Source organism: Pleuronectes platessa, chromosome 18, assembly GCF_947347685.1.
Source record: "Pleuronectes platessa chromosome 18, fPlePla1.1, whole genome shotgun sequence".
Lineage (NCBI taxonomy): Eukaryota > Metazoa > Chordata > Actinopteri > Pleuronectiformes > Pleuronectidae > Pleuronectes > Pleuronectes platessa.
The window spans coordinates 21,803,543-21,818,542 of NC_070643.1; the positions used below are offsets into that span (position 1 = coordinate 21,803,543).

Sequence of the window (15,000 nt, forward strand, 5' to 3'; positions counted from 1 at the left end):
CAACAAACACAAATATCCTCCGACTGTAAACTTAATTAGAAAGTGATTAAAGAAGCTGATGATGAATTCATCCTATAGACGACAGCTTTATTATATTTTATAAATGTTTAGTAACGAGATCGGGTTAAGAAAGAGAAACTTTGAATCCAACCACGACGAGGACTCAGTTAATAACTGACCTCAAAACAATAATCAACATAAACCAGGATGTGATTATATGTGTCTCCATAATCAGTGGGAAAACAATGGAGAACAGAGGACAGGGGGGGGGGGGCACCAGTGAATAGCAGATTTGAAATGACAGCATGATAGAAACACACATCGGACCCCAGGTCTCCACAGCTTCACACCCCCCCCCCCGGTACCTTCCAGGCAGCAGATCCTCCAGAGGCCCGAGTGGGTGAGGGCCCCGGGGTCCTTCTTGTCCTTGTTGTTGGAGTCCTCCTGGGACGAGTTGGCCGTGCTGTTGCAGATGAAGGCGCGGGCGTACAGCCAGTAGTCCGTCCCGATGGCCACGGTCATCAGGGCGAAGGCGGCGAAGGCCCCCATGGTGGTCAGCAGCACCTGGATCCCCCGCTCGCACCACACCATCGCCGGGCGTGGCAGGAAGCTAAGATCTGACCAGAGAACAGAGGATACCCTGAGGTCGTGTATCGTGAAGGTTCTGAGGATCCAGATGTTTAAACCCAGACGGACTCTGGTTCCATGAATGTGATCTTTATCATTCTTCACTGATCCCCAACCAGTACGTCCACCATCTTGATCCTCCACTCGGAGTTTACACAGACTTCAATGAGTTCACGACTTCTTCAGAGAAATTAATGTTCCCACTTAAGCATCATATTGTTTGAACACGATTTAAAGACTGAACTGTCAATTATTGATGTATTAATAGAACGAGTGTCCCCCCCCCCCCCCCCCCCCGGCCCCCTGCAGTGCTGGAGCCGCTCACAGGGTTTGAATCTTTCCATTATATTCTGGGTGAGCACACTGGAGCGGTTTTTAATAATAATAATAAAAAACAACGTACACAGCCTGAAGCAGTAAAGAGATGTTGGCAGCCGGCAGAGGAACAAACAGCCAACCCCCCCCCCCCCTCCCCCGCTGCATCAACCGAAATATAAAACAACAAACTGGGAGGGGGGAGGACGGACCGCTGGGAGACACGGGAGGAAAACATCTTCCTCTGTCAAGTCTGTGTGTTTCCCCCTAAATATTAAAACTGAAATAAAGTTTGAAGATGTCTTATTCTATATTTTCACAGACGTTATAAAGACATTTAGATTCAGAGAGATTCAAGATGCGTAATCAACTGAATGTTACAGATATGCACGGAAATTATCTTCCGAGTCCAAAATAGGATGAATAAAAAGCAGCTGCAGGAAATAAACTGTAAAAATGAAGTGAAGACGACACGAGAGGGGAAACGTCAGAGCAGCAGGACGGAGGGACAGAGAGACAGAGGGACGGAGGGACAGAGGGACAGAGGGACGGAGGGACGGAGGGACGGAGGGACAGAGAGACGGAGGGACGGAGGGACGGAGGGACGGAGGGACAGAGGGACGGAGGGACAGAGGGACAGAGGGACGGAGGGACGGAGGGACGGAGGGACAGAGGGACGGAGGGACAGAGGGACAGAGGGACGGAGGGACGGAGGGATGGAGGGATGGAGGGACAGAGGGACGGAGGGACGGAGAGACAGAGGGACGGAGGGACGGAGGGACGGAGGGACAGAGGGACAGAGGGACGGAGGGATGGAGGGACAGAGGGACAGAGGGACGGAGGGACGGAGGGACGGAGGGACAGAGGGATGGAGGTTTCTGAAGACGGGAATAAAAACAGGTGGGTGGAGGCGACGAGGGCAAAAGTGGAGGATGAGCGACGGAGAGGAGGGAGAGAGAAGAAGAGGAGGAAGAGACGGAGGTGAACAGATAGAAGGACGAAGAGGTAAACTGAGATTTATAGGGAATAAAACATGTGGGGGGGGGGGGCTACATGTTTATATATAACCATTTAAATATTAAGATTTCAACCTTTTTAATAATAACCATGAAAATATGTTCAGGATGTGAACGTATATTTCTCACTGTTCATATCTCATCTTAATTCAACCGATCACCGGGGGGGGGGGGGGGGGGGGGGGGGGACATCACCGGTTTTGAAAAGTGCTAATTCAAGAGGCCTGCAGGGTGTTTCCATGGCAACGCATATCCCAAAATAACAGCGACCACTGGTCCTCCGGCCCTCCCAGTGACCCTCCCAGTGACCCTCCCAGTGAGCCTCCCAGTGAGTCGTCTGCTGGGATATGCTAGATGAGGTGATTCCCAGAGAGGCGTCACCATCACAGGGGGGGGGGGGGGGGGGTGCTCGGGGAACAGCTTCACTCAAATCATCTGGTCTTTTTCTTTAATGTTTTTAAATAACATCGAGGTAGATGAAATGTTTATGTCTCATAAACATTTAAACTTATTTTTCCCACTTGCAAAATCTTTATTCCTGTCGCAAAAACAAATATCCATCATCTCAGTTCTGATTGATTTCATATGATTCAAGGAATCTGCTGCTTGCATGAAAGCATGAATATGAAATAGCAGTAAAATGCTTCCATATATATATTTGTGTATATTAGTAAAGTATCTTAAGCCTCTTAACGAGCTGCTAAACTAAACTGATGATTGATTAATTGACATGTTTTAGTTGTTATCACTGGACTTTAGGTTTCTGTTTGTCTACATGTTCCAACAGAAGTTTATTAAAAAGTATGTTGGATTTCAAATCTTATATTAGCCGAGTCCATGTTGTTTGAATAGTTTAACACCAATAATCATAATTGTGTCTGACAATCAATCAAATTCATCATCAATACAAAACGTACAATATCCTACTTGTCTATCCTTCAAATGTGTCATGTTCCTTCAAAATAAAACTTTTTGTCCAGGTGGGTTCGAGCTGCAGTCGAAATGTTTGCAGCACAAATTTTGAAATCGTTAAAACGTCCAAACACTTTTGAAAGACGGCATTTGATGGATGTAGTGAAAAATTAGACAATTTGTTGTTTTTTTAAACGACAATTTTCGTTTCCGCAGACAAGAGGTGACACAACCCCACGTATCCTCACTGTTCTGCGTCCTGATTGGACGACATCGATGAAGAATCATTTCCATCAACCACTTTCTGCATCAGTGAGAAAAAATATAAATCTGTTGCCACAAGTGAAGGTAAATAAAACGTGATGAAGTGACGTTGATGAATTCAACATTGATATATATATATATATTTTTTTGCAGCTTGTTCCCTGAATTCTCTGGAGTCGTCATGTGTCAACACTTCAGCCCCCCCGATCCACACAGAGCAAACATGAAGCTCTGTTACACAAATGCCACAACACATTGCCCTCTGTGCACATCTTTAGTCCAGTGTGTGTGTATGTGTGTGTGTGTGTGTGTGTGTGTGTGTGTGTGTGCACATAAGGGTGGTTTCCTTCCTCTCGGTGCTTGTTTGTGTGTTTGAATTCTTTCGATCTAATGTGCATGTGTCTGAATCTGTGTGACACAAATCCACACGTGCACCTGGTTGTTTGTGTTTGTGAGACCACATCGACCTGTGTGTGTGTGTGTGTCTGTGTGTGTGTGTGTCTGTGTGTGTGTCTGTGTGTGTTACCTGGGGGCATGTTTCTGCCTTTCGCCTCCATCTCCTCTCCCCCCTGCTGCTGCTGATCTTCTTCTTCGTTGGTGAAGAGCGCTCCCCGGTCTGAGCTGCCTCCATCCACCGCTTATCCTCCGCTTTCTCACCCCTTCCCTCGCTCCGCCGCCGCTCCCTCTCTTCTTATCTCTTCTTTCTCTCTTCTTTCCTCCTCCTCCTCCTCCTCTTCTTCCACTCTTCCCTCTGGTGTCTTTACCTTGAGCAACCCTTCCCTCCTTTCCCAGCGAGCAGGGGAGACTTCACTTGGCGTCCTCTCCTCTCAGTGAATTGTCATGGCAGTGGCTCCTGAGAGAAGAAAGACAGAGGCGGAGGGTTGGGAGGGAGAGAGAAAGAGAGTGAGAGAGAAAGAGAGAAAGAGAGAAAGAGAGTGAGAGAAAAAGAGAGAAAGAGAGAAAGTAGATAAGGACAAGGAGAAGATGAGGAGAGAGACAGGAAAGAGTGAGAGGAGGAGACAGAGGACGGATTTGATTAACAGACGTGACAGGAGTCTTGAAACCAGGAGACGCTCCTGCAGAAGCTTCTCATGCAAACATGTTCTCAACGTGAAGAGGAAGAGGAAGATGATGATGAAGATGAAGAGGAAGATGAAGAGGAAGAGGAAGAGGAAGATGAAACGTCGCTGGAAAAACAAACAAACGTTTAAAACCTGATGCTGTCGGCTGTGAAACAACAGAAGCTGCTTTGCCTCCAGAGAGAGAGAGAGAGAGAGAGAGAGAGAGAGAGAGAGAGAGAGAGAGAGAGAGAGAATACAGGCGATGCGAGAGAGCGTGCTCCATCTCATTGCCATGGCAACAGTGAATTCCAAAGTCCATGGTGGAGAGTGTGAGTGTGTGTGTGTTTGTGTGTGTTTGTGTGTGAGTGTGAGTGTGAGTGGTGGATGTAACAGCTCAGAGGATTCTACTGAGATTTAAAAAGATGTGTGTGTGTGATTCCATCCTGGATGTCATACATGACGAGCCCGACACACACACACACACATGTTCAGGACGCACACGTGTGTGTGAACGTTCACACTGAGACGACAGTGACTCATCATGTTCCTCAGACTTTCCTCCTGCTGGTGAGATGATCACGTTCAGCACCAGCAGTCAACTACAGGCTGAAACACCCCAGTGGGAAGTTGATGCCTTGCTCGAAGGCGTCTCAGCAGCAGAACAGCTGTGATGCTGCGGCTCCCCCCCCCCCCCCCCCCCGTCAGCTCCACACAGGGTCTGACGGTTTCTTTTTCAGATTTTTATTACAGGACATCCAGAATCCCCAGGAGAGGAATCAGCAGCAGCCCAGCGGGGGGGCCGAGCTGCTTCCCATCACAGCCAGAGGACGGAGAGACACGTCCGTCCACAGGGGACACGGCGTCACACGTCAAACCCCTGAATGAGACAGTTCTTTATGTCCCGCTGACAAAAAAACATGGAAATAAATCCGTGATACACGACGTTTATCATCTGGAACACAACGAGTCCTTCAGCTGCTGAAACTCTGCACAGAGACAAGTGGAGTCAACACTCTGAATAACCAGTAGACGCTCAGCACTGGTTTCATTTAACGATTCACTGGTCACTGGTTGGATCTGTGGAAACATCATCTACATGAGAACCTGGAGACAGAAGCAGCCTGAGGACAGACAGGACCCGTCTGAAAGAGGCCCGATGATAATGAAGGCAATTTAGCAAATCAGAGCTGATAGAAGCAGAGTGATTACACACACACACACACACACATACACACACACACACACACACACACACACACACAAACACACACAAACAACACTACATTACAATAACAGCAGAGAACATGATGACCTGCTGCTGGGAGACGAGCAGAGAGAAGGTGTGACATCTGGATCCTGCAGCCGTCTCCTCTCTGATGAAACATTAACTCTGGAGCTGCTGCAGGAAGAATCTGAACAGGTTCAACACGAGAATCCAGAATCAGTTCCTCACCAGGAAACCAGACCGTTCAGGAACATGATGGACTTTAGCTCCAGGTAGTTAGTGGGTCTATCTGGGGATGTGTCACTTGTTTCCTCTTTCTAAAAGCAGAGGGTTACACCTGAGAAGACTCTGGAGGGATGTGATCGGTGTTACAGAGAAAGACGTCCACTCGTTCATTTAGTTTCACGTCTTCTAGAATCTTACAGATAAAACAGAGCCGTCCATTTCACTCCTCTGAATTTAAATCCACAGTGAACTCAGAGTCCGGTCTCCACATGAGACCAGTCGTCAGTAACAGGAACAGAAAGTGATGAATCAACGTTTCAGAGCTAAACACCAACGCTGGCTCCAAGTCTCCGACACCTCCACCCCCCACGGGCCAGGAGACACAATATCACATTGCTCCAAGTGGTTTGTAGTCGATGAGACGCTGGAAAACTTTTAAAATGTCCTGGTGAAAGAGTGAAAGAGTGAAAGAGTGAAAGAGTGACAGAGTGAAAGAGTGAAATGTGCTCGTGTATCAGAGACAAAGCTCTGACGTCTCTCAGGTTCCTGAAACTCTGAAGCTTGACTTCCTGCTCAGAGATCAACACAGCTCAATAAGAGTCTAGTTCATAAACGTCAATTAACTGAAACGTGAATGTTCATGTTTGTACCCAAAGATAAATGATGACACAATGATTGACAGGCCTGAGTGACAGCTGGATCTGCCTCATCTCCAGAGTCTCACCGTTCAGCTTCTCTAACTGACGCCGGGAGCCGGAGCTTTGAGTTTTAAGGAAACGTTTTAATTCTGACAAATCTCCAGAGACTTGATTAATACTATTTAAATGAGTGATAGAACAAATCCCTTCAAACGTTGAATACATTAGTAAAGAGCTGCATCTATAAACTGATTTACTCTCAAACAGCAGATGTGACACTTTGCCTCTGCAGTGGCTCTGGAGCTAATCTCTGGAACATCGACCTGTTTATCAGAGAAACATTGAAATCGATTCTTAAAGCCGATCTTGATTTCATCTTTCACAGTTTTAACCTTTCACTCTCAATTATTTAGGATGTTTGTCATTCTGTTGCTTTTTGGATTTTATACGTCACCTCCAGTTGTCTACTTTATTTTCGCTTGGAGCTCGTTCAGCACTTTGGAGACGTTGTTTGAAATGTGATGTATAAATAAACTTTGACAGGATTTGATTTGAAATAAATGAAATAAGCTCTAAAAACCACAGAATAACATTCTGAGATTTGACTGAATGCTCCATCCGATGGTGATTAGAGGAACTGCAGCTGCTCCGTGCATTAGTCAGATAGCTGCTCTCAGATTCATGCTCCTGCAGCAGCTCATGGAGCAACAGCAGCTGTAAGGCCTCGCCAGCGGCTACACAAACACACAAACACAAACACACAACACAGGGGATGAAGGTTCAAGGACGGATCAGCTCTGCTCTGCATCAGGAGCCGCGGCCTGAATACAGAGCAGCAGCAGCAGGACCTGTGGGGAGGAGCTCACTGGAGAGGTGGTGACCATGAGAGAAAAACCATCACAAACAAAGTCCCCTGAGGCATCATGGGAAACACGCACCTGAAGTTAGACTTATCGTGTTTGTGTAGATTTGAATAAAACTGTCACACGTGTTCCCTTTAGGGTCACAGCTGTTTTTAGAGGAATATTATTATATTATATATCGTTGATATAATCCAGAGCAAACTGGTACTGGTGATTTTCTTTCTCTTATTTGAGAAACATGTTGATGGAGCAGTGAGTTTCACTTTTGCAGAAATATGTTGCCTATAAAAACTGAATGAGAGGAACATCCTGTTTAATAAAGTTACATCATGTTAGTTCTTAGGTTTGCAGGAATAAAGTAAAAGAGACGTTTAGAAAGAGACGATTAAATCACAGACAGAATCCAGAGAGAAAGTCGAGGAGCAGGATCCAGGATCAGTTACGTCCTTCAGTCACAATCAATAAACCAGAGTCCTGCTGCAGCTCAGCCTCTACTGTATACAACACACATATATATAAACACACACATACATATACATATACACACACACACACATACATATACACATTCTCCTGTGATCCTCAGAGTGTTTCTTATTGTTTAGCTTCAGTTTTTTTTATTGTAAATCACAGAATAACTGTGTTTTACAATAAAGTTTAATATCTTTACAGCTGTTCTCTAACAAAAGACAGAAGAAACGAACAAAGTCCATCAAGTGGATTTGTTGTGTTTCGTCTTGTTTTTCATTTAAATCGAATCTTACCTTGAACATCCTCTTCTCACGGGTTCTCTTCACAAAGCGACGCGCGGTCCCGGGTGATTTCACCGAAGTGCAACGTGTTCACGCGCAGTGCACGTGGTGCGCGCTCCTGCACAGCTCCGAGCACGCCGTGCACCGGCCGGGATTGACGCGCGGTCACGTCGTTAATGCAAAAAGATTATTATTTCGATTGATAAGGAGCTGAATTATCTTTAGGAGAGAGCGAGAGAGAGAGAGAGAGAAATGGAGAGAGTGAGGGGGGGTGAGAGAGAGAGGAGTAGATTGGATGTAAGTAAATCAGTTTTCTTTAAATTAAGTGTTTTCATATAATTGTGTAGTTGATGTGGAGGAAAGATGAAATGAAGGAGAGAAGGATGAGAACAGAGAGAACCAGACGCTCCTCACAGGTTTAATAAGGAACAGGGAGGGAGGTGTGTGTGTCTGTGTGTGTGTGTGTGTGTCTGTGTTTCTGTGTGTGTGTGTGTGTGTGTGTTCAGAGGATGGACAGAGTAGTGAAGACAGACAGAAGGAAATCAATGTCCAGCAGAAAGACAAACACTGAGAGATGAAGTGAAGAAGAAGAGCAAACTGCAGATTAATGAAGAGACGTCTGAAACATCAGAACTGAACCAAACCTCGACAGGTTTATTAAATGAACCAGAGTTTCATAAAAGTGACACTTTCCTTCCAAAGTTCAGAAACTTCCAAACTTGTGTTTCTGTGTTTCACTCACTTTTCTCTGTGTCATCAACGTGCAACATTTACCAAATAGGTGAGTTTTTAAAATCTCCTTAGAACTGCTGATGGACTCTGTGTTGTTTAACCTCTACTGTCCTCTGTGTGTCCCAGTGTCTCTGAATAACTGAACTGGGACCAGCTGACCAGCTCACCGCCGCAGACAGACGTCACTGCAAACTTTATAATTGGTGTCGGGCGAGTTGCCTGAAATCACAGAGGTGTAATAATGTGGAGAATAATTAAATTGGAGCAGAGGATCTCAGCAGCAGCTCAGTTTGCTCCTCAAACCTCCTGAACACCAACGAGCAGCCACAGAACTGAAGTCTGAGCTGAATCCCTCGTTAACCTGGTTAACTAGCAGCAGCTCTGAGGTCAGTCAGGACGTCAGCTCGTCTGCAGCAGAGACCTTCAGCTTCTGACCTGAGGAGACGTCTCTCTTCTGAAAACACCTGCAGCACCTTCCATCAGAGGAGAGAGACCTTTACTGCCTTCACATCACTTCAAATTAATACATGACATTTTTAACTGTTCATTTTAAATTGTTTTATAGATTCTGTCTCCAACCAAAGCACAACTTTCCCATGAGTGTGTTAAATGAGCAGATCAAATAATAATAATAATAATAATATAGAGAAAAGGAGCAGAGAGTGATCTGGGACCAGGCAAAGCTTTATTGGTATTAAAGTTAACGAACACACGGCTGCAGATAAAAACCTCACTCCTGCAAAGTGATGGAAACAAACATGTGTCCAGTCAAAAGAAGCTAAGATGTCAACTTGAATGTTCTCTACTCGTTACAGCGTGAACACGCGTGTGGGATATCTACACGCAGGTCACAGTCGGAGCTGAACGATTAGAAAAGCTCGTCCACTCGTCTCAGGAAGACGTCGGCTACATGAACGAGTCTCGAGTGAGAGCTCACGACACAGAGCTCAGCTTTCAATATTTAAATAAACACCTAGCGGAAGCTGTCGGCTAATAAAGGATTTTATGTTTTCATTTTCACAGAGCAGATATTCATGGAAGATGCTAACATCGCAGCTGCTTTGCTACGCGGTTTTCTTTTGTACCCCCCCCCCCCCCCCCCCCCCCCACGGGACTAGAAACGGCTACAAACGGCGCCCTCTGCTGGGTACGATCGATAAAACGCTTAAAAAACAAGAGCAAAATAAAAACTTAAGTTCGTCGCTGTGCAACATCCGAACTTCATCGGGAGTCAAACTGAAAAACCTGTTTTTCTTTTCTGTGTAAAAATCTAAATAACATTTGTACGTTTGACTTGTGGCTGTTGTTCATTGTTTAGTCAAAGAGCTTTAATCCTAAATAAGAGAAGAACTTCCTACTGGTTTATATGAGACTAAAACAAGATGGACGACACGTCGGCCCCTGAAAGTGAAGCCAAATCATCAGGTTTGATTTATGGCTGCAGAACTGGTCTTAAACTCCGCCTCCTCCATGTCAGTTAGAAACCGGGTGAACTGCGTGATTGACAGGTGAGACTTACTCGTGATTGGCTGAGGACAGACTCTGACTCCTCATGACGTCAGAAGTCCAAGATGGCGGCTCCTTGTCCAAGATAGTTTTAGCTTCATATTTGTTCAACGTGTGGAGACACGTCGTCCATCTTTGTGTTGGTGCAACGTTTGAGGAAAGTTGAATTCAAATAAGACAAAGTTACTGATTGTTAACACAATTTGTTGGATGATTTCCGGAGCTTCGTTAACACAAAAACACATTTGATACATTTTCTGATATTTCCTCTTTTCTAAACATTGACAGTCTGGATGCAGTGGAAGGTGAAGTTCTTCTGTTCAGAGGAAGCGAAGCTACATCACATTAATAATAGATTAAAACAGGCTGTAAATTGGAATTCAAGGCCGTCGGCTCCTCAGGTTTCCAGCCTGCTCCCCATGGAAGCTCATGTTTATCAAAGTGCAGCTCGACTCACAGCGTCCATGTCTCCATGAAACCGGGGAGCGTTCCATTTCAAGTCGGTCGACACTGAGCAGGAATCGAGGTGATGAGAAAAAACCTTTCCACCAGCGTTCTTTCATTTTCTGATTCAAAAGGAACAGAATCTGAATCCATCTCTCAGACGTCTGCTCCATCTCATCTGATCAGATTATTATCATCATATACACAGCACCTAGAGTCCAGGGCATCCGATTGGATCGTACCACCGGTGGATCGTACCACCGGGGACCTCCTTCCCTCGGAGGTTCCTTTTCTTTTAAAAATAAGGAAAGTCTCTCGTCCGTCCTCGTGTTTCATCCACAAAATGTTTTAACTTTCATCCCGAAGCTTCGCCCTCGAAATACAAACAGCTTAGAAAAGTCTTGAGCTAAAACACCTAAAACTTACGTTAATATTTACAAACCACGACGGACGATTGATTAACGTGGAATCAGCCAGAAGGTCGGAGAGAGAGGGAAGAAGAAGAGTTTCTATATAAGTATAAATCTCTATTTGAATTCACAGCTGAGGAGTCGTGGCTGAAGGTCACGGTAACAAAGTCAAACAGTGTGAGCAATACTTATAGAATATAGAATATAATAGAGACGTTTTCTATCACTGTGGAAAGTTCACTTTGAAACTCAGATTTCCACGGACAACGTTTACGGAAGTGAAGCAAATGTTTCTTTCCTCAAGCTACTTTTTAGAGTTGCTCCGTAAAACTAATGTTCATAAGCGTTAAAGTTAAAATACATAGAGATTGAACTGTGGGTCCAGATGTTCTCCAGATGTTCTCCAGATGTTCTCCAGATGTTCTCCAGATGTTCTCCAGGTGCTGAAGAATCGTTTCTGTAGAAAGTCACGAAGCTTCTCGATCGAGTTCGTGGAAAAAACAAACCTACGATAAAATTATCACTTCTGACAGAGGAGCAGGGGGCGTGTCTTCAGTCCGTCCTGTCTGTGATTGGACAGAGTCTGGACAGGACCCTGCTCATTATTCTGTCCCTGTCTCCTCCCATGCCCCCCCCCCCCCTCAGAGCATTAAAGGTTCTGCTGAATGTCCTTCTCCGTCTCGGTGAGTCAGACCTCCGCCCACCTGACTCCCCTCCCTCCCTCCTCCTCCCCCCCCTCCTTCATGCACTTACCCTCCTCCCACACTGTGAAGGAACACAATGTGTGTGTGTGTGTGTGTTGTCTTGTGATGTTTGATCGCTCTACCCCCCCCCCCCCCCCCCCCCCCTTTGTGTTACCCTTCCCTGTGTCTAGCACGGCGAGGCGCTCATCCGCATGTGCGTGTGATAGCGGGGGGGAAGCACGGCGGCGGGTGGCACCCCCATGGGCAGGGACTGGGGCGGGGGCCCACTGGGGTGGGGGGTGCGGGTGACCGTGGCCGTGGGCGTGGGCGTGGGAGGACCTGGGCAGGGTGGAGCCCGGGTGCAGGGGGTGTGGATAGGAGGAGGAGGTGGAGGAGGAGGAGGCCTGCTGGAGCTGGTAGCTGGTCGCCGACGAAGGCCCGGAGGAGGAGGGCGTCGGGTGGGAGGTGCTGCCGCCCTTGGGAGGCGCCTGAGGGGGCGGAGTCTCGTTGAGCTGGATGGAGATGTCGGAGGAGACGTCGGAGGCGCTGCGGCCGCGCTGAGGAGGAGGCCACGAGTCCGGGTGGAGGAACTGCCCGCTGTAGTCGCTGCAGTCGGACATGCGGGGGCGGTAGAGAGCCGGGTGGGGTCGGTACAGCTCCTCCTCCGCGTAGCGCTTCATGAAGAGGTAGACGGACATGACCCCCGCGCCCTGGACACACACAGACACACACAGACACACACATCAGATCGTCCACGTGAGACACACAGACACACACATCAGATCGTCCACATGAGACACACAGACACACACATTAGATCCACTCGTCCACATGAGACAAACAGACACACACAGACACACACAGACACACACATCAGATCGTCCACGTGACACACACAGACACACACAGACACACACATCAGATCGTCCACATGACACACAGACACACACATCAGATCGTCCACATGACACACAGACACACACATCAGATCGTCCACATGACACACAGACACACACATCAGATCGTCCACATGAGACACAGACACACACATCAGATCGTCCACGTGAGACACACAGACACACACACATCAGATCGTCCACATGAGACACACAGACACACACACATCAGATCGTCCACATGAGACACACAGACACACACATCAGATCAACTCGTCCACATGAGACAATCAGAATTTGACACGATAAACAATGTAGAAAAGATGTTTCCATGTTTTTAATTTATGTTCTTTATTTATGTTGTATTTGTGTTTTCTTTATATTTATAGTTTTTATATAGTTATAGTGGTTTGGATGTTGTGTCGCCTTAAACTTGTAGAGACATTTTTTATGAATTGTTTTTAAAGTTGTTCTTTTACCTCTTTTCTATGATTTTCTCGCTTCATATGCACTTATATTGTTATACTATTACTATTATTATTAATATTATTAATATTATTAATATTATTAATATTATGTAGTAGATTGTTAAAGTGTAAATCAAAAAGTCTCAAATACCTTTCTTAGTCATACTGGTTTTATAATGACATCTTAGCTCAGCTGATATTTCAGTATTGTATATTTCTACTCTCTAATATCTGTATCAGGACCCAAATTGTTCTGTTCTAATTCTCTTTGAGATTTGAAATCATAAAAATCTGATTCTGTATAAATCTAAAGTAGCTCCATGTTCTTTCCTCACACACTGTGCAGCAACATGTTCCGGTTATTAAACGACTCTTTAGTAATAAGATATAAAACACTGATTGAGTCACATGACATTAAAAAGACAGAAAAACCCTCTGGATCCAAAAGGAGTTTAACAAATATTTTAATAAGTTCATAAACTTTTCTGATCCAGAGGAGGTTTGTTCTGCCTCGTGCTCCTCACGGGTTTCATTACTCAACCAGTTTTCCTCTGCTGCTTTATTTCTCTCTCATGTGATGATTTTATGTTCCTTCTCATATTGGATGAATCTGAAGAAGCAGCAGAGGTGGATGATGAAGACAAATCGCCCACCGGGGCCATTAGGTTCTCAAACTGTGCAGAATATAAAAGTGATATTATTAACATCCTGCTCGTAAACAGCTCTGGTTATAGTTTCTGACAGAGTCAAACAGATAATTAGGTTCTGAGGGCGTCTGAGGGAAAAACTGCAAGATCGAGAATTCAACCATGAAAACTAAAAATCAGTTTTATCACAAGAATCCAAACGAACTGGAGAAGCTTTAGTGAAACAACAGAGTCAGCTCGATCCTTCAGTGTGTGTCTGTGTGTGTGTGTGTCTGTGCGTGTGTGTATTCGAATAAATTCACAATCATTTTGCAGAGTTGACAAAAAGGCTTGGTGCTCCTCGGGGGAAATGAACAATTATCAAAAATGTATTCATGTTTTCACCCCCGCACCCGCAGAGCGTTCACAGCTCATTCACTATTCATGCAAAACATCATCGCTGCACCAGCCCTGAAAGTTGAGACTGTGTGTGTCTGTGTGTGTGTGTGTGTGAGAGATGGAGGGAAACAAGACGTTTAAATCATAATGTTCTTAATCAAATGTTTTTACAGCGAGGAGACAACACCAGGGAGGACAGAGCGATGAGAAGAGGATGAGAAAACAGAGGGAAAGAAGGAGGGAGACAGATGATTAGAGAAGGAAAAGATGAGAAGATAGAAGATAGAAGTGTAGAGGACATAAAAAGAGGAAAACCTGTGAAAGACAATGAAGAGAGGAGGAAAAACAGAGAACAGAGGAGATGAGAAGAGGAGAGACAGCTGATGAGGAGAAGAGAAGAAAGAAGTAGATTTGAGTGAGACAGAGAGAAGAGGAGAGAAGAGAAGAGGAAGATGACGACAGGGAAGAGGAGGAAAAGAGAAAGCAGAGATAAGGTGAAAGGACAGAAGTGAGGAAGAGGAGGAGGAGGAAGAGGATGAGGAGGAGGGGGAGGAAGAGGATAGGAGACAATTAACGAACCAAAGATAAAAGTCGAAAGAACAGGAGACAAGATTAAAGTAGAGGACAGAAAGAGAGAGAGAGAGAGAGAGGAGACAAGTGAAGAAGAGAGGGATGAAAGAGAAGAAGAGGAAGATCGAGAAGGAGGAGTGGAGCCCCCCCCCCCCCCACACACACACACACACACACACTGTGCTGCGATGGAGCTGCTGCCCTCAGGCTATTAACATTTATGAATATTGATGCAGGATGACGGCTCCTACGCAGTGTGTGTGTGTGTGTGTGTGTGTGTGAGTGTGAGTGTGTGTGTGTGTGTATGTGTTTGTGTTACCAGCAGTTTGTGTGTAGCTGCAAATGCTCGAGTGTATTCAGCTAAATTGC

The 15,000-nt window shown here is 45.6% G+C and overlaps 1 pseudogene; it reads right to left on the reverse strand.

Annotated features, from left to right (window-relative positions):
* Nucleotides 1-11,860: 11,860 nt before the first annotated feature.
* The window catches only part of LOC128461451 (voltage-dependent calcium channel gamma-7 subunit-like), a 3,746-nt pseudogene continuing 606 nt past the window's right edge, over nt 11,861-15,000 (reverse strand).